The sequence below is a fragment of the Cupressus sempervirens genome, chromosome 2 (genome assembly GCF_028749045.1).
Source record: "Cupressus sempervirens isolate cs-2001-9-10 chromosome 2, ASM2874904v1, whole genome shotgun sequence".
Classification (NCBI taxonomy): Eukaryota; Viridiplantae; Streptophyta; class Pinopsida; order Cupressales; family Cupressaceae; genus Cupressus; species Cupressus sempervirens.
In genome coordinates this window covers 487,510,243-487,531,653 of record NC_143119.1, presented here as the reverse complement: position 1 = coordinate 487,531,653, position 21,411 = coordinate 487,510,243, and positions in this window count along the sequence as shown.

Here is a 21,411-nt window from a genome sequence, read left to right as displayed (position 1 = left end):
TTGGAACTGATGGAAAATTTGAAGTTCCATACATGGGGAATAATCAAATTTGTACAAGAAGAAATCAAATTCCCTTCTCAAAGAGAACAAATCATAAGTGAGAGGACTCATCAATATCTATAAAGGATAACTTTGAAATCCTAAGCACTACACAAATAAATGTTTCAAAAATAGGGAATAACTATTTTGATGCTATTAAAGAATACTAAACTAAAGAGTTGCAACAAGGAAATAGGAAGAAATATATTCATGTAACAACAAATAAAGGTAGGGTATGGTTGGAAGGAAAAACTGTAATAGTTATTTTTCACTCTAGATCTTTCTTGGAGGTTGGTAGTGGTTTGCAACTTTGTATGACTTTTGTACATTTTTTTGTAGTCTTCTTTGCTAGTGCTATGTCCATTTGCTTTTAAATTTTAGCCTTGGCATGTGTATGTTGTAGCTTTTATCTTGGGTTTGTGTGGTGTTTTGTGTCTTTTTTCCTTGCTACTTGGTCCTTTTTCCTTTTTTTTCTCTTTATGTTGCTAGTTAGGGTTTGGGCTATTCGACTCCCTCAATGGCTCACACATGTCTACTATAGGTGATGGATGCCTTGGAGATACACTAAAGGGATATTTGATTATTGTTAGTGATATTATGTAGGAATATGTTAGCTTATTAGTTATTGATAGCCCTAAGGTGTTAGGAAATCATGAGGAGGAATTTTTTGTGAAGGCTTTTGATAGCTCTATAGAGAATGGTAAGATTGCTAAGAAGCCTTCATATAAGGTGGTTCTCATTGATGATTCATTACCAAACTTCCCAAAATTGACCAACTTCAAAGGTAAATTTGATAAAGTTCCTTGTTTTGAGGCTTTAAATGGAGCAAGAAGGTTAATAGTTGATGAAGGTGGACAAGGGCTAGAGGCCAAAGGATGTAGTGATACTAGAGTAGGACTAGGTAGGGAATCTTCTAATGATTTGAAAACCCTTACTCTATCTCCTAATGATGATATGGTTAAGGATATTAGAATAGAGGAAACTTAGTTTAAGAATGTTGCTATCCTTTTTGTCTTTTTTGATTTTAATACTCCACCATTTAGAAAATTTTAGGATGATTGGTTAAATTTTGTCCAAGGTAAGAAATTAGGATTACATGTTAACTTTTCTAGGATGATTCAAAAAGGGCTCTTTGTAAATTTTCTTACAAGCCATAACATGCAAGAAAGAATTCTTATGAAAAGATTTTGGAATGTGGGTCATTATTTATTTAAGCTTTTTGCTTGGTCTCTGAATGACAATTTTGATAGTGTTTTAGAAAGGTCCACACTAAATTAGGTGAAAATTTAAAATCTAGAAGTTGAATTTTGGCCTTTTATTTCACATATTTTGAAACCACTAGGTAATGTGCTACAAATTGAGGAATCTAGGGTAACTTTCCACATTTATATGCTTGTATTCTTGTTGCCCTTTCTCCTAACATTGTTTTCCTAGATATTATTTATCTTCACTTGGAAGGTGAAAATTTTTCATGGGAAATTTTGATGCTTGGAAATTTGCATGCTTGTTTTCATTGCAAAATTAATGAACATTTTAAGAAAATTGTCCAGCCTTGAAAATGCATTTTGATAAGATTGGGGTTAACATTAATAATGGTTACAAATCTTCTCCAGTGAATAGTGCTAATAATAAGATTTTTCCCATCAATTAGGGAGGTGATTCTTGGGATGTTCTTGATAATAATGTTAATTCTAACCTTACCTTGTGCAAAAGATTCCTCCAAAAAATGTGGATGAATTTGAGAAAGCCGATGCTAATGCCATCCCTACCTTCCACTTCTTCCACCATCATCCATCCTCCCCATACCATACCCCTCATCTATCATATTTTGTAATTGTTAATGAAGACACCATCTATAATGAAGACACCGTCTATAAATTATATATAACATACTAACCACAATGCATAATTATATAAAAGACATAATTTTTATAAATATGAGTATTTATTTCTTTGGATAATCCATTATATGACAATGATTTCGTAGTTATTCCAACTTGCAAGGACCCTCAACCTTATTATGAGAGTCATCCTATGGCCCTTGCTTTGCTTTATTCTAATGGTAATAATAAGGATGTGCCAAGAGGGATCCTTTCTTGTTTAAATGCCTGCAAATGGTTATTAAATCTATAAATGAAAAGGACCGTGAACATAAAAATCTGTTGGCATTCCTAGAGGAGGTAGTGCAGCCACACCTATGATCCAAGGAGAGTTGAATGAGGATTTAGGGGGTAAATTCATGGAAATTTTGAGGAAAAACAAAAAAGCTTATGAAAAAAGGGTGGGCTCTATTAGTGATGGTAGTAAAAATGTCATCCAAATTATTTTAATAGATTGCATAAGGCATAGAAGCCTCCCTCTAAAAAATAATTCTATGATGATTAATCTCCATAGCTAGAATGTAAAGGACTTAGAAATGGCTAATAGAAAACATTTGGTTAGAAAGTGGTGCAATACAATCCTAGGAAAAGATATTGTATGTCTCTAAGAAATCAAAGTTGTTAGCTTTCAGGCATCATGTATGACCAATTTTCTATTTGATAAAGCCATGGGCTTCCACTTAGAGCATGATAAGGGTAGAGGTGGTGTCGCTATCTTAGTTTGTCCCAAGTGGGTTGAGGCTATTTTGCAACATGGTTGTTCTCCTTGTCAAAGGGTGATATGGGTTACATTTAATTGCAGGGATGAAATTATTGGTATATGTAACGTATATGCTTCCAATGACTATAGGGAGAGAGCCAAGTTCTGGGAATGGTGCTTCTCCATTCTACCTAAAGCTAACTAGATATTTACAAGAAATTTTAATATGGTAGATCATAAATGTGACAAGCAAGGGGGTTTTAAATATTCCTAGAAAGGTAATGAGCAGTACTTTTGGCTGAAATTCAAAAGATATTTCAATTTGATGGATCCCATTGAAAATGGAAAAGATTACTATAGAGATATCTAGTTTACATGGAATGATAATCAAGAAGGCTGCAATAGGGTGTACTGTAGATTGGATAGAGTGCATTTTGAAAGCTCTTTTTTTAAAATGTCATAGTGAGGAAGGTCATTCTCTAGTTATAGTATCACCTGCTACTATATTATATCATTGTCCAATATATGTAAAGATCCTCATTAATTAGTGTGGGAATATTAGTAATGATAGGTCGATAAGTAGATTGTTTAAGTTGAATACCTTACTTCTTAAGGATACTGATATTAAAAATTCTATTAGAATGATGAATGGTTTATCTAATATGTGTAATTAGTATCCCAACCCTACCATTTCTATAGACCATAGATCAAGGCTCCTTATGTGTCCCATAGATAGATATCATTTGATAATTTCTCTAATTCTAGTTCTCCCCCAATTAAATGGCCCTGCAATTCTATGGGTTAGAGAAAGGGAGATCTAGACCCAATGAAGGGCCATAGGTAAAAATTCCCTCCCCCCCCCCCCCCCAATATAATTGAGGTTGTCAATTAGGGTCCAAGTTCAGTCAGGGCAAAATAGAGAAGCTGATCCAAGAGAAGGAATATAACTCCCCACCTATAGCCTATTCTATGGTAGTTGTAGGGCCAGATCAGGGCCTATAGTTCCCCAACAAGGGGCTGGTGCATGCATGCAGCGGTAGGCTATTTTAGGTAATACCTAGATGAATTGCCCTACTATTAGAAGGGGTGGGGGCCTTATAATAGTATGGGGCCTACCCGATTAAATTGTGGGAGATATAGTCAACATTCCTTCAAGAATTTTCATTTAGCTACCTTCCTTGGCTTGGAGACATAAGAAATGCACATATCTTCCTTCTTTCATGCTTGCTAAGCCTATATAAATGGTGGGCTAGGAATGCAGTGTTATTTTTACTATTAAGTGCACATCCCAGGTGGCTTGTATTAGAAAATTTTATTAATAACAATACCATTATTGATAGAGATATAATAGGACTAGGGTTCTTTCTATCAAAAAAAGAATGGGGTTGATTAGGTAGAAAGATGAAATTGTAACATTCCCCCCCACCCAACATACCCAAATAAACATCCTATACTTTGGGTGAGGCCCCAATACCATTTGATGGTGCCTAGATTGAAGTTGGTTTTTCTCTCATGGCCAGTTGACATGGAAAGTTTTACAAAAAAAAAAAAATCACTTGGCCAAACCTCTACTGGCCTGGAGAACAAACTGGGAGCAATGCTTTCACAAAATGATGACATAGTAGCGGGGCCCAACCAATAATCTACTTGCCTATATAAATGGTGGGAGTAGTGTTGGATACAATTGTTCAATTGTTTGTTATCTTTGATGTCACAAAAATGTCATATCAGTCATCAAACAAAGTCTACTGAGCTCAAATGGTCAGCAAGGCAAAGGATAGAGTCTACCAAGCCTAGAAGGTTAGTAAAGAAAGTTTGTAGTGTCTACCAAGTAGACAGTTGTTACTAAGCTTTCAAGGTTAAATAAAGAAATTCAGTTCTTATCGAGCTCAATCGATCATCAAAGAAATTTTGTTGCTACCAAGCTCACTCGGTCATCAAAGAAATTTAGTTGTTATTGATTTCACTCGATCATCAAAGGGAATTATGATAGAAACAGTTCTTACTAAGCTCTCATGGACATAGAAGGAATTTACTTCTTACTAAGTCAACTCGGTAGCCAAAGGATTTTACAAAAGTTACAATGTTAACTGAGTTAAGATGGTTAACTGAGTTAAGATGGTTAACTTAGGAAATTTTTGCAAGCAGTATTTACCGAGCAGGGTCGGCTAGTGAAGGATTTCATTATTTTTGAAATAACATCTATTTGATTAAAGTAATATTTGTAGTTGACTAATGTATGGTTTATTGGTAAGTTTGACATGAGAATGGCCCGAATTGATAATCTGAATGGTATAAATAAGAGGTCAAGTTGCAAATTCTAAGTGTGAAAGTGGAATTGATGTGATACAAGGACTAAATATTATGGAAGCAAATTTGAAGGATGATTAGAGATCATTGAGGAGCAAAAAATCCATATTCGATCAAGGAGCATCTAATGATGCAAAATAGAGAACTGTAATCAACAAATTTAGTTGCATCCTATTTAGGTCAATTCATTGTTGCTTTCTAACAATTGTAGCAGTGATTTCAAATCTCTTAACAAAGTTGGTTTAACAGACATTTTGTAAATCCTCTAACAAGATGATAGTTTAGTTGAATTATTCTAAAGACCTCTAGCAAGGCCACTCCTAACAGGGTGATCAAAATCCTCTAACAGGGTCACACCTAATAGTGTGTATTGTAACCTTTAACAGGGTTGGATTCTAATAGGGCTCACTTCAGAAGAGTGAAAATTGGTAGCTAGTTACTTGGTGGTTTTTCCCATATTAAGTTTCCATGTTAAATCTGGTGTCTCTTGTGTTCATTATATTTTCAATTGCATGCATGATTGCTTGAAGATAAGGGATAGTTTAATTTATTGAGTTACAACATTTTAGTTATGTTTACCGAGTATTAGCAGTAACTAGATCTTGAAGAAATCTAAGGGATCAGATGATTAAAGTTTTTATTAGTAATTGATTCACCCCCCCTCTTAGTTACTCTATCTTTAATCCCAACAATTGGTATCAAAGCTTTTGGTGCTTATAGGAAAAGATTTCAAGGATCTAAGCCAAAGATCAGGATGTCTTGCAAGAGGGAAATTCCAAGACTTAATGGGGACAACTTTTTAGCATGGCAAGGATTGATGAGACTTCATCTGGCTTCTATTGGTGATTCAGAATTGAAGTATCTTGACGAAAATTATGCAGAACCTACTGGTATATTATCTGTCAATGATATTGCTAAAAAGAAGACTCACAACAACATGATGATAGATATAGCATCTAGTCTGAGTTATGAAAAATTTGATGACATCAAAGATTTCAAAGTTGCCTTTGAAATGTGGAACAACCTAAAAGAGATTTATGGAGGAGATGATAATGTGGGAAGGGCCAAAGCATAAAGTTTGAGAGGTCAATTTGATCAAATGAGGATGAGAGAGGATGAAAACATTGCAAAGTATGTTGAAAGAGTCAAAGCATGTGTTAGTGCTATCAAAGCATCTGGAGGAGATATCAAGGAGGAGACAGTTATAAGTAAAGTTCTTAGAACTCTACTTCCTATCTATGCAATCAGAGTCTTTGCAATTCAAGAAAGAAGATGTGAAGCAAATAATTAAGATAAATCTAGAGGCCATAGTTGGAAGATTGACTACATTTGAGCTAGACAACTATGATAATTATGTTCTAGCTGCCATGAACATTGAATCAACATTTGAAGCCAAGCTTTCACTCAAAGAAAAAGGGAAGAAGACAAAGGATCCATAGTCAGACAGTGATGAAGAATCAAAAAAAAGTTTAGACAATGATCTTTAGGTGGTTGAAGCTCTACTAGCAAGGAAATATTCAAGAGACAAAGGGAAATACAAAGTTAAGGTTCCTCTAATCTATTTTTCTTGTGAAGAAATTGGACATATTGCTACTAGGTGCCCAAATAAGTAGAACAAGGATGAGAAGAAAGGTCACAAGTACAATGGCAAGAAAGACTTCAAATCATTCAAGGATTAAGGTAAGAAAACATGTTTCATGGCTAAAGATTCTAATGATTTTGATGATGAAGAAGAAGATGAAATTGTCTACATTGCTGTGAAAGATGAGTCTGATAATGATGAAGAAATGGCACTTATTTCTCACATGAGTAGAAATGATACATGGATTATAGATAGTGGTTGTTCTCATCACATGAATGGTGATAAAACTAAGTTTGAACAGTTTGAAGACTATGATGGTGGTAGTGTAATATTTGGTAAGAATGAACCTTGTTGTATAAAAGGAAAAGGAAGAATCTCTCTGACCAAGGAACTTGTATGTGATAATGCATATTGGGTAAGCACAATCTATTGAGTGTGGAACAACTAATCAATAATGGATTCAAAGTGGAATTCATGCAAGGAAAAGCAAGACTGTTGGATGGAAAAGGTAAGCTGATTGGATCAGGCACTCAAACAAAAGGTAACTTATTTTATCTTGAACTTGGTGAATGTTCATGTTTTATTGCTCAAATTGAAGAGAGTTGGCTATGGTATAGGAGGCTATGTCATGTAAAATTGACAACTTGATAAAAATCAGTAAATTCAGAAAAGTAAGAGGCATTCCTAACATAAAGAAACCTGAGGTTGGTCTATGCAAGAATTGTCAAATTGGTAAAATGGGAAAGACTAGCTTTAAAAGAAAGAACTATCAAACTGAAGAAGTTCTAAAAATTGTGCATACTGATTTGTGTGGACCTATTGGTATTGAAAGTTATACCGGTGATCAATTTTTCATTCTTTTTGTTGATGATCATTCAAGAATGATGACTGTCATGTACCTAAGAGAGAAATCAGAAGCATTTGAAAAGTTCAAATGGTATTTGACTAGAGTAGAAAAGGAAATAGACAAAAGACTGAAATGCTTAAGGTCTGATGGAGGTGGTGAATTCATTTCTCATGAATTCAATAAATTTTGCATTGAAAGGGGAATCAAAAGACAAGTTTCAACACTTGGAACTCCTGAACAAAATGGAATAGTAGAAAGAATGAATAGATCTATCATAGACTATGCAAGAACCTTAATGATTGAGAAAAACATTGCTATCAAATACTAGAAGGAAGCTATCAGCATTGTAGTTCATACCTTGAACCAAGTAAAACTGAAAAAGGACTCATTCAAGACCCCCTATGAGTTATGGTATGGCTACAAACCCAGTGTAATTTACCTAAAAGTATTTGGAAGAAAATGTTACATTTTGAAATAATCTAGAAAAGGTAAATTTGATGTAAAAGGTGATGAGGGAATATTTTTGGGTTACTCTTGCAAAAGTAAAGCATATAGATGTTTGAACTTATTTACTCACAAAGTCATAGAAAGTGCACATGTGAAAATTGATGAGTTTGCAGAAAGAACAGGAGAAGAAAGAAAAAGGGAACTTCAAGACTATAGGAGATTTGTTTACATTGAACCTGATACAATGCCAAATACATCTATCAATCAAGAATCTTCAACTCCTGAGTCTTCACTAATCAAGTCACAGGAAGTTCAAACCAAGTCAGTACCTACCGAGCTGCAAGAACCCAAATTGCAAACATAAGCTACTGAGTCAGCATCTACTGAGCCTGAGCAACTAGAATTAGAACTAGAAGTTGAAGCACAGAAGGTTAACAAAGAAAGTCACCTAAAAGGCAATGAGCCTATGCTAGCCAAATATGTTAGGAAACATCATGCGCTAGATTAGATCATTGTAGATAAATCATAAGGAACAATGACAAGAAGTAAGTTGAAAAGCAATTGTCTAATTGCTAATTTTGAACCTAGGAATGTCAAAGATGCACTAGACAATGAAGGTTGGATTGAAGCTATGAATGAAGAAATAGATAATATAGAGAGAAAAAAACATGGACTCTTGTACCTATACCCAAAGAGTACAAGAATGTGATTGGAACTAAGTGGGTATTCATAAACAAGCTAAATGAAGATGGTAAGGTATCAATGAACAAATCTAGATTGGTATGCAAAGGGTACTCTCAAGAAGAAGGTGTAGACTATGGAGAAACTTTTGCTCCTATTGGAAGATTGGAAGGTGTCAAAACCTTACTTGCATATGCTTCTTAAAAAAGATTCAAAGCTTATCAGGTGGATGTCAAATAAGCATTTCTCAATGGCATATTAGATGAAGAAATTTACATTGAATAGCTTGAAGGTTTTTTTGATCTAGACAAGAAGGACATGGTCTACAAATTGCATAAAGCATTGTATGGTCTGAAACAAGCACCCAGAGCATGGTATGAAAGACTTCATAACTATCTTGTTTAGATTGGTTTTCAAAGAACTAATGACAATATTAGTTTGTACATAAAGGAAGGACCAAATAATAAGATTGTTTTGGCAGTAATATTTCTAGATGATACTTTGTTTATAGGAAATGATCTTTGCAAAGAATTTTTAGAAAAAATGAACAAGGAATTTGAAATGTCAATGTTTGGAGAAATAAAATTCTTTGTTGGTCTTCAAATTCATCAAAGTAAGAATGGTATCTACATCACTTAATCTAAATACATCAAGGAGATATTGAAATTTTTGGTATGGAAGACTACAAACTAGTTGGGACTCCTATGTGTACTAGATTAAAACTTACCAATGATGATGAATCAAAGGGTGTAGATCAGACATTGTATAGATCTATGATTAGAAAATTGCAATATGTGGTGCACACAAGGCCAAACATTGCCCTTGCAGTAGGAATTGTAGCAAGATTCTCAGTAAAAGTAAAAGAAAATCACATGCTAGCAATCAAAAGGATCATGAGATACTTAAAAGGAATTGAAGATTATGGATTATGGTATAAACTTGGAGGAAATATGGATTTTAAGGTGTTCACTGATGCAGATTGGGCAGGGAATGTTGATGACAGAAAGAGCACAAGTGGAGGAGCTTTCTTTCTTGGAAAAAGGTTGGTTTCTTGGACAAGTAAAAAGCAAAATTGTACATCTCAATCCACAATAGAGGCTGAACATGTTGCAGTAGTAGTAAACTGCTCAAACATTGTGTGGTTCAAAAAATTATTGGAATGTATGAAGCAAGAAATCAAAGAACCTGTTGTTATGTTTTGTGATAACACAAGTGCAATTAATATCTTAAAGAATCCAGTGATGCATTAAAAAACCAAGCATATTGCCATAAAATATCACTTTATTAGAGAATTGGTACAAGAAAAGGAAATTAGATTGGAATATGTGCATACAAAGGAACAAATTGCTGGCATATTCACAAAGCCTTTACCAAAGGATGCATTCTTGTATCTTAGAGGCAAGTTAGGAGCCATTCCCCTATCTTAAGCTCACTAAAATACAGTTTTAGTGATGCATCAACAAGAACAAAATTGAAGATCTATCAATTGATGCAACAAACCTATGAAGACATTGCATATGAATTACTACATTAGGTACAATGCTATTCAATTGATTTGTGTTGTCTTTGGCATATGCTATCAAAGAGGGAGAATATACTATCTTATCTTTCTAAAATTTTCAAAATAATAAGAATTTATGTAAGAGGGAGAGATAGTTTGTGAAAGAAGGATAGATTATTATGAAAGAAGAAGTTCTCTATATTTGAAGAAGAAAGTGAAGTATTCTATCAGTAAAGACTTGTTTTCAAATTTCATTCTGCTATGACATGTTGTGTTGCCATCAATGCCAAATAGGGAGATTGTTGGATACAATTGTTCAATTTTGTGTTGTCTTTGATGCCACACAAATGTCATATCAGTCATCAGACAAAGTCTATTGAGCTTAGATGGTCAACAAGGCAAAGGATAGAGTACCAAGCCCAGCAGGTTAGTAAAGAAAATTTAAAGTGTCTACTGAGTAGAGAGTTGTTACCAAACTTTCAAGGTTAAACAAAGAAATTCAGCTCTTATTGAGCTCACTCGATCATCAAAGAAAATTAGTTGTTACTGAGCTCACTTGGTCATCAAAGGGAATTATGGAAGAAATAGTTCTTACCTAGCTCTCATGGACAGAGAAGGAATTTACTTCTTATCGAGTCAACTCAGTAGCCAAAGGATTTTGTAAAATTTGCAATGTTAATTGAGTTCAGATGGTTAACTCAGGAAATTTTTGGAAGCAATATTTACCGAGTAGGGTCAACCAGTGAAGGATTTCATTATTTTTGAAATAACATCTATTTGATTAAAGTAATATTTGTAGCCGACTGATGTATGGTTTATTGGTAAATTTAACATGAGAATGAGCCGAATTGATAATCTGAATGGGATAAATAAGAGGTCAAGTTGCAAATTCTAAGTGTGAAAGTGGAATTGATGTGATATGAGGACTGATTATTGTGGAAGCAAATTTGAAGGATGATTAGAGATCATTGAGGAGTATCAAAGCCATATTCAATCAAGGAAGATCTAATGATGCAAAATAGAGACTTGTTATCAGCAAATTTAGTTGCATCCTATTCAGGTCAATTCATTGTTGCTTTCTAACAAGTGTAGTAGTGATTTCAAATTTCTTAATAGAGTTGGTTTAATAGCCATTTTGTAAATCCTCTAACAAGGTGACAGTTCAGTTGAATTGTTCTAAAGACCTCTAGCAAGGCCACTCCTAATAGGGTGATCAAAATCATCTAATAGGGTCACACCTAACAGTGTGTATTGTAAACTTTAATAGGGTTGGCTCCTAACAGGGCTCACCTCAGAAGAGTGAAAATTGGTAGCTAGTTACTTGGTGGTTTTTGCCATATTGGGTTTCCATGTTAAAATTGGATAAAGATTTTTTTAAAGGATTCTTCTATGGTTATTGATGTTAATGGTATACTATTAGACCCTATTTTCCTACAAATATCTATTAGGCAAGGATGCCCTATTACACCTTCTCTTTTTGTGATTAGTGCTGATGCTTTCTTTAATATTCTTAAGGATTCTTCTTTTGGGGCCACCTGTGAAAGTCATTACCCTTCCTAATTCTAAATAATTGATCAATTCACAATTTTCTAATGACACTGCCCTCTTTTTGGAAGATTTTGGAGTTAATTTTTCCTTGGCACCTGATAGACTTAACTTGTTTTGCCTTGCTTCTAGGGCCAAGGTAGCTCTCCACATATATGCTATTTTGGGCTGGGTTTAGGATCCTCTTAGATGGTTAAGAGAAATGGGGTGGAGGTGGAATGGACCTAAGGCTATTATAAGATATCTGGGTATCCTATTTTCCTTAGAGCCTTCCTTTCTTGATATGTGGGATTGGTTTTTTAGTAAAATGAATAACAAGCACATTAGGTGGAAAACACAACCCCTTTCCTTGGGTAAGATCATGCAGGTTGCATAGAAAGTCCTATCTTCTCATCATTTTTATCTTGCTCCTACATGGTTGTTTGCTAAGTATCAATTTAAGTTAATTGAGAAAATTCTTCATGATTTCTTGTGGCCAGATAGGTTGGGCTCAAGGAAAAGGCATTTTGTTAAATGGGAATGGTGTTGTCTTCAAAAAAATATTAGAGGGCTTGATTTTAAATATATTATATCCCAAGGGATTGCTCTATCTACTAAATGGATTTACAAAGCTTCGTGGGGAAATGAGACCTAGAAAATTTTGGTGAGAAACAACATTGAACAATCGATGATTAGGAAAAGTAAGCAGTGGGGCAAAAATCTATTATTGGATATCATCTTGGGGGATTTTATGATGATTATCTTTGGTTTGAAGGTTTTTAGCTCTCTTTGGTCTACTTGGACTTAGGTATGGAAGCTCATCTCCTATAGGAATGATGTAGGGCTAGATATGTGGTTATTGATAGGTCTATTTGGTGGGGGTTGTACTTGAATAATAAACCTCTTGCACTTACTCAATGTTGTTTTACTAAGAAGTGGAACAAGAAAGGAATATCATTGATTGGTGATATTTTGGTTAATAAGAAGCTTGGGCCATGGGATGTGATCTTCAAGAAACTTGAGATCCCTAGAGCTCAAAAGAAGACATATACTTTGCTGACTAAAGTGATTAGCGAGGAGAGGATGGGTATTATGATGAATAGTGAAACATTTCTAAAAAATTAAATATAGATTGATGGTAGTAGTATTCATAAATATTCCACTAAATAGATATATTCTATGCTTAAGACTGATAAGTCTATGCTACTATAGGTTGCTACTTGTTGGGGGTTTGAATGTCCATTCTCCAACTGGAATTTTTTTTTGAGACTTTTGGAAAGGACATTGTGAGGCTAAAGTTATTCACATTAGATGGATTTTTCTATCTAAAAAACCTACTATTGGGCCTATGTTGTCTACCATTAATGTTAATCTAGTCATTTTTAGTCTCTGTAATAAACATTAAATATGGATGAATGTTTAAAGGAGTTATGCATTGATGGTGTGTTGAAACTTGAGTGTCAACATCTCGAGAGAAAAGGTTTAACACACATTCCTCATATGCCACAGGATTTCCAAATAAAATGGATAAGATTTATCCTTATTTGTGTGTATAATGGTCAACTATGGTTGGAGCAACTAGTCTTGATAACTAAGAAGATGATCCATAGGATCACTGGTCTCCCAATGTTGGCAAAAGAAAAAATGACTAAAACCCTAGGTCAAGTTGAACTAGAGAGGAAAACCCTTGTCGAGTGGGATGGAAGGGGAATGTAGATAAGCTATGTCACTAACATAGAATTTAAGTTCAACATTCATGTCATAGCTCACAAAATGTATAGTTTGAGAAAATTGAATAGTGTATCTTGAAAAGTAGTTGATTTTTCATCTAAGGTGGTAAAAAATAATCTATCACTTGACCTTGCCAAGTTACTACTACATCAGTTCAACAAGAACATCGAGAGCATCAAAACTTTCAAGAATAATCCATGTAAGTTTGGTTCACTCTTGACTTGTTTATTTTTCTATGTTCAAAAGTTTTTCCCATCAAAAAGTACAATAGTTTGGAGAAAAGATGTACTGGTTCTTTATCAAATTAATGAATATATTGCTGAAATGATAGAGAATTATGCAAGCATTATGGACAACTACTTTGATGGATTTAACAAAAAGATGAATAGAAGATTTAGGATTACAAGGAAGTTAGTTGAGGATTACAAATATGATGTTTGTTCATGGTTGATAGTGATAAAGAGTACATTCAAGCTATTAGCCCAAGAATAGGATGGGTAAAACCTCTAGGATATGAGGTGAACATTGATGAAACCAAAGACATAATTGAGGCATTGATAAATGAGACTCTTGGACCTAAAGCTACTTAATTTTTCACCTACGATGAGGAAAAGGTTAGGATATAACTAGATATTGAACTTCCTTAGGTAGTTAACAAGGGCAATAAGATGATTGCTAGATTGAAAACTGGCTCCACTCTTCTATTAATTAAAAGAAAAGGAGAGGATAAAGAAGCAAAAGATGAAGAAAAGTCAGAAGAAAAAGAGAAACTAAAGAAGAAAGTTAAGGTACTTATTACCAATCTTGCCAAGACATCTATTACTGTGTTCACTAGGAGATCATCTAGGAAGAAAGCAGAGAGAGAAGGAGGAGACATAATCTTCAAGAGGTCTCCACCCACCTTTGAGGAAAGAATGAAAGAATTAGAATCAGGATTTGGAATTACAAATTTCAAGGCACTAAAAAAAATGAGATTAGGACTATAGAGGAGCAAAAACAAAGAGAAGATATATTAATATCCAAGATGGGTAAATGGAAGTACTCACTTGACCAACTAGCTCAATAGATTCCTAATACTTTAATGGAAAAGATTAAGACAAGATGGGAGCATTTCATGCAAACTACAAAAGATATATATGAGTAGACCCTAAGGAAACTCATGCCAAAGCTTGGATTACAGGGAGGTGAAAGAATCTTTGAATAAAAATGAAGAAAAGTTAACATTGAGATTCAATATGATGTAGGAGCATCCAGAGGTATAAGGGTAATCCTATGTCACCCAAAAAAAAAATGTACTTAGGCTTAGTGTCTGTTTCATGTGTTTTCATTTTTGGATACCCATTTAGGTCAAATAAAGGTTCCAATACTCATAGTTACACTATCAGTGTTCTAGGTTAGAGTATTTGAGCACCTTGGGATACATGTAAATGCCAAAAAAATAGGACTATGTAACTGAGCCATAATTATTGTGGATTAGAAGGTATAAATTGGAGGAAGGATTAAAATCGTAATCTAGAATATTCCAAAAAATGAATTAGGTCAAAAGGCTATACGGTTTGAAAGTTATTGCAATTTTTTGGTTTTTGGAGACCTCCTAAGAATGATTCAAAGTCAGGTTCAGGGAATTAAATGACCTCATACAGGGCCAAAAAATGGGGGATGAGTGAGCCTTGTCTATAGGGCTATAGAGCACTTCAAGATCTTTTTAGAAATGTAAACGGTTCATCAATCAAAGCTACGGTTCAAAAGTTATGCCTCCCGAAAGTTTGGTTACCGTTTCTAGATTCTTCTAGTTTTGAGCCGACTTCTAATGCGACTTCTAGAGCCTTCTATTTGGTTGGTGGATGCCAACTAGAACTTTATAGAATGTATTCCTAATAGTTAACCCTTTTAGGCCTATTTAAGGACATTTCTAGTATTGTAAAAGGAAGTTCGGAGTCGAGTTTGAGAGAAGGTACTGGGAGAAGAAATTATCTCAAGATTTATGGTATTGTAAGCCCATAGGGCATGTTTTGGAGTTTTTTTCTCTGCACTAAGTGTACTAGCATATTTTCATAGTTAATAAAATTTTCCCTTTCCTTTTGTGTCCGTTCTGTGCTTGGGTTGTGTCCCCATCAAGTGGTATCAGAGCGAGTTTTCTTGAGTGTGTAGACAAAGCACTGACTGTGAGGCAGTTTGCACCAGGACTGTGTAGTTATGGGTTTGAATTAAGAAGATGCCTCCATGAAGAGAGTGTGGTGGAAGGGCTAGAGCTATTAATCTTGAGGAGGTTAGAGCCCTCCAAAGGTAGGTTCAAGCATTGCAGGAGGAGTTCCATAGAGGAACAAATGTTACTATAGGTGACGAAAGTGAGGATGACAATGAAGAAGAATAAATTGGACTAGAAGGGGAAGTTGAAGGGGAAGTTCTAAATTAGGCAGAGTAGAGGCTTTTTAGGGCCATTACCAAGTTTGGGAAAATACCTACAATTGATGTGGGTGTATTTTTAGGAAATCTAAAACTAGATGAGTTGATTGATTGGATTAATGAACTGGAAGAGTACTTTGAGTATGAGGATATCAGGGATCCAGATAGGGTTAAGTTTGCAAAGGCCAAACTAAAAGGCCATGCCAAAATTTGGTGGCAAGAGGTTCAATTGGAGAGAAATAGAAGAGGAAAGGAGAAGTAGTAGTTCATTCCTCTTGACTGCAAGTTTGATTTGTTTAAGAAAATGCATGGGTTAAAGCAAGCAGGAAAATTAGTCTAGGAATATACAAAGGAGTTTTATCAACTTTTGATTAGGGAAAGGCATGCAGAAGCAAATAAGGAGAAGGTTTCTCATTATATTAGTGGGTTATGACCTAGCATCCAGGAGGAATTAAGTGTGGTAAGAATGACCAGTGTTGAAGAGGCATACCAATTTTCCCTATGAGTTGAAGAGAAGCTAAATAAAAAGTTTGAAGGGAGACAAAGAGGGTGCGGTCAAGGAGGAAGGGGCAGTGGTAGGTCATCTGGAGGTTGAAATGATACCCAAAGGAAAAATGAAGATGTGGGTACTAGCAAGAACTAGAGGAATGAGGATTTCAACTGCTCCTATGATCAAAACTTTGGAGATTAGAGAGGAAGAGGTAGAGGATGTGGACAAGGTTTAGGAAGAGGAGGTTTCTGTGGTACATATTTCCATTACAATGAACAAGGCCATCATGCCTTTGAATGCCCTCAATGAAAAGGAAGAAAAAATATGAGAGCTGAGGGCCAAGCTAGGGTTGCTCATGTGGATCAGGATGCATAGTCATCAAATTCAGAGGATGCAGATAGAGGATAGACTTTAGTAAATGAAAGGGTTCTACTAAGTGGGGAGATTGAACTAGGACAAAGGAGGAGTCTATTTTGTACCATGTGCAAATGTGAGAATAAATGTTGTGATGTGATCATTGATGGTGGTAGCACTGACAACTTGGTGTCAGAAGAGATGGTCTCTAAGCTGAAGCTCAAGAGGGAGAAACACCCCTAGCCCTATCAGATTGCTTGGGTGAAGGATGATCACAAAGTCCTAGTTAGTGAACATTGTTTACTAAAGTTCAAAATTGGGAGTTACCATGATGAAGTTCTCTATGATATTATTCCAATGGATGTCTACCATCTATTGTTGGGAAGACCATGGTAGTTTGATAGGCATGCAGTACATGATGGTCATGCAAACACATACTCACTAACAAAGGATTTAGTTCACCACAAATTGAAGCCCATGGTAAAGGAAGGTGAAAAGGTATGCACCAGTGCTAGGATCTATCTTGCTGATGGAAGAAATTTTTTAGATGGCATGAAACATTAGCGTATGTGCTATGCTTTGATTCCTAGAAAAGATAAGGAAGGTAGTAGTGAAATACCACTTGAAGTTTTAGCTTTATTAAGTGAGTTTGGAGATATCATTTCTAATAATGTTCCAGAAGGACTGCCACTAGTAAGGCAAATCAGTCATCAGATAGATTTAATCCTTGAAGCTAGTTTTGCTAACAAGGCAACTCATAGGATGATTCCTACTAAAATTGAGGAGCTAAATAGATAGGTTTAGGAGCTATTGAAGAAGGGTTTGATTTGAGAGAGCCTGAGTCCATGTACAGTACCTACAGTGCTAGCACCAAAGAAGGATAGAGAGTGGACAATGTGTACAAACTCTTGAGCTATAAATAGGATAACCATCAAGTATCGGTTTCCTTTGCCAAGAATGGGTGATCTTATGGACTACTTGAGTGGAGCTCAGTACTTCACAAAGATAGATCTCAAGAGTGGCTATCACCAAATATGGATTTGAGAAGGAGATGAGTGGAAAATTGCCTTCAAGACCAAGGAGGGTCTTTATGAGTGGCTAGTCATGCCCTTTGGATTGACAAACACCCCAAGCACCTTCATGTGGCTTATGAATGAGGTACTTAAGAAGTTCTTGGGAAAATTTATTATTGTCTATTTGGATGATATTTTAATTTTCAGAAAGACTTTGGAAGAACATTTGTTGCATATTCGTAGTGTCCTTGAAAGGTTAAGGGAAGAGAAACTATTAATTAATCTAAAGAAGTGTAGATTTGCTAAAAAAGAGTTAGTCTACCTAGGGTTTGTTGTATCACCTGAAGGTCTCAAAATGGATCCAAAGAAGGTAAAAGCCATCTTGGAATGGCCTAATCCAAGGTTTGGTACTGAGGTGAGATCATTTCATGGTCTGGTTAGTTTTTATAGGAAGTTCATTAAGAATTTTAGTGGCATATGTGCACCCCTAATTGACACAATAAGAGGGGATAGAAAAGAGTTCAAATGGACTGTGGTAGCTATGAGAAGTTTTGAATTGCTAAAGAAGAAGGTGACAGAACAACCTATGTTGGCACTTCCTAATTTTAGCAAGGTGTTCGAGGTGGATTGTGATGCTAGTGGCAGTGCTATTGGGGTTGTATTAAGCCAAAAAGGTAAGCCTATTGCATATTTTAGTGAAAAATTAAATGATCCAAAAAAGAAGTATTCTATTTATGATCAAGAGTTCTATGTAGTAGTTGAAGCCTTAAAGAAATGGAGGCATTATTTATTGCCAAAAGAATTTGTTTTATATACTGATCACCAGGAATTACAATATATAAATAGCCAAGGTACATTGAATCAAAGGCATATGAAGTGGGTAGAGTTCTTGCAGAGCTATACATTTGTGTTGAAGCATAGAAGTGGAAAATCTAATAGGGTTGCAGATGCATTAAGTAGGAGATAGTTATTTCTTACCGTAATGTAGGTTGAAGTAGTTGGGTTTTCTGAACTCAAGAATTTGTACCCTGAGGATCCTCATTTTGTAGAAGCATGGGAAGCTTGTAAAGAACCTGTTGTTGTAGACAGAACTAAGTGGTTAGACTATCTGATTTAGGATGTTATGTTGTTTAAGGGCAGTCAATTGTGTATTCCAAGGAGTTCCATGAGAGAAAATTTGATTAAGGAGAAACACAGTGGAGGGATGGTGGGACATTTTGGTCAAGATAAGACCATTGCCCTTCTTAGAGAACATTATTTTTGGCCTCAAATTTCACAAGATGTGAAGAAGTTTGTACAGAGTTGTTAGATTTGTCAAGTGGCCGAGGGATTTAGTCACAATACTGGATTTTATCAGCCATTGCCTATTCTATCAAACCCATTTGAGGACATAAGTATGGATTTTGTTCTTGGATTGCTGAGGATAGAAAGGGGTAATGACTCAGTATTTTTGGTGGTTGATAGGTTCTCCAAAATGGCACATTTCATTGCATGCCATAAAACTCATGATGCTATCCATATTGCAGACTTGTTTTTCAGAGAGGTGGTAAGACTACATGGCCTCCAAAAGAGTATATTTTCTGATAGAGACATTAAATTTGTAGGGTATTTCTGGAGAAAATTGTGGAAGAAGTTGAGAACAGAATTGAAATTTAGTTTTACACATCATCCGTAGACTGACGGCCAGACATAAGTGGTAAACAGAAGTCTAGAAAATTTGTTGAGATGTTTAGTTGGGGATAAGCCCAAAGGATGGGATTTGATTCTACCACAAGCAGAATTTGCTTACAATAACTCTATTAATAGGAGTACTAGTAAATCACCATTCCAAATTGTATATGGAAGTAGCCCAAGGACTACACCAGAATTGAGGAAGATGGAGCAAGGGGAGAGAACAAGTGCTGAAGTAGAAGAGTTTGCTGAACATATCAAGTGCCAACATGAGGAGGTCTAGGCACACATTATCAAGATGAATCAATAGTATAAAGCTAGGGCTGATCAAAGGAGAAGACATAAGGAGTTCCAAGTAGGGGATCTAGTCATGGTACACTTAAGAAAGGAGAGATTTCTATTAGGTACTTACAACAAGCTGAAGATGAAGAAATTTGGCCCTTGCAAAATTCTGAAAAACAATGACTCAGGAAATGCAAATGAGGTGGATTTGCTAGACGGAGTTCACATTTCTCCTATCTTCAACATTGCAAACTTGAAAAAGTATCATGATGATGGTGCAGATGAGGAGTTGATGTTAGAGCCATGTCCAATTCCCATTTCTAAGAAGGAGGAGATAGAAAACATTCAGGATCATCCTATGGGCAAGAGTATGAGAAATAGGTAGTATGAAGAGTATTTGGTTAAGTGGAAAGGCCGATCAATTGAGGACTCAACTTGGATATCAACAGCTGAGGTTTCCCATTTAGGATTTCTTCTACCATCCATAAAGTGATAGGGTCACTTTTCAATCTACCCTGGGTGTCTGATGTAGGAGCATCTAGAGGTATAAGGGCAATCCTATGTCACGCAAAAAAAAAGTACTTAGACTTAGTTTCTGTTTCATGTATTTTCATTTCTAGATACCCATTTGGGTCAAATAAAGGTTCCAACTCTCACAGTTCCACTATCAGTGTTCTAGGTTAGAGTATTTGAGCACCTTGGGATACGTGTAAATGCTAAAAAAATAGGACTATGTAATTGAGCCATAGTTATGGTGGATTAGAAGGTTTAAATTGGAGGGAGGATTAAGATTGTAATCTAGAATATTCCAGAAAAGGAATCAAGTCAAAAGGCTGCATGATTTTAAAGTTATTGCAGTTTATTAGTTTTTGGAGACCTCCTAAGAATGCTTCAAAGTTAGGTTCAGGGCATTAAATGACCTCTTACAGTGCTAAACAATTGGAGACAAGAAAACCTTGTCTGTAGAGCTATAGAGCACTTTGAGTGCTTTCAAAAAATGTAAACGGTTCGCCAATCATAGCTATGGTTAAAAAGTTATGCCTCCTGAAAGTTTAGTTACAGTTTCTAGATTCTTCTAGTTTTGTGCCAACTTCTAACGTGACTTTTGGAGCCTTCTATTTGGTCGGTGGATGCCAACTAACACTTTCTAGAATGTATTCCTAATCCTTAACCCTTTGGGGTCTATTTAAGGACATTTCTGGCATTGTAAAAAGCAGTTCAAAGTGGAGTTTGAGAGAAGGTACTGGGAGAAGAAATTATCTCTAGATTTATGCTCTTGTAAGCCCATAGGGCATGGTTTGGAGTCTATTTCTCTACACTAAGTGTACTAGATGAGAAATGGCCACCATTAGGACCATCATGAAGTTCTTTGATCATTCTTTCAGCCTAGTCTATATCAAGGCATCTTAACAGGGCTCCATTAAAATATTTTTTGAAAAGGATATCATCAACTATGACATAAGGAATTGACTATAATCTATATTGTATCCTTTTAGTTCTATCTAATCCTTGAGGGTATCCATTCCCTAATAAGAAACTCTTCATATCATCCATCCAACTCCTTGGGTCACCATTTCTCACCTCTTGTTGCTCTGTCAATATCATAGCAGCCTCCTCATTAGGTTCTTAAGATGATAAAATCTATTTACACAACCCCCTCCCTCTTACCATCTTGATGATTTGAATGTCAACATCATACTCCATCACTTTAGTAATCCAACCAGCTCTTTTCTCACTAATATCTTTGCTCAAAAGGAAATCCTTCACACTGGCATGGGGTACTAACAAATGAATCTTATTATGAGACAAGAGGTGTCTAAATTTCTTTAAAGCTCTAATGACTACAAGGGCTTGCTTCTCAACATAACTATACTTATCTTCATACTCCTTAAGCCCTTCACTAAAGAAATCTATGGGCTGCTCCTCATTTTTATCATTTTTTTGAGTCAAGAC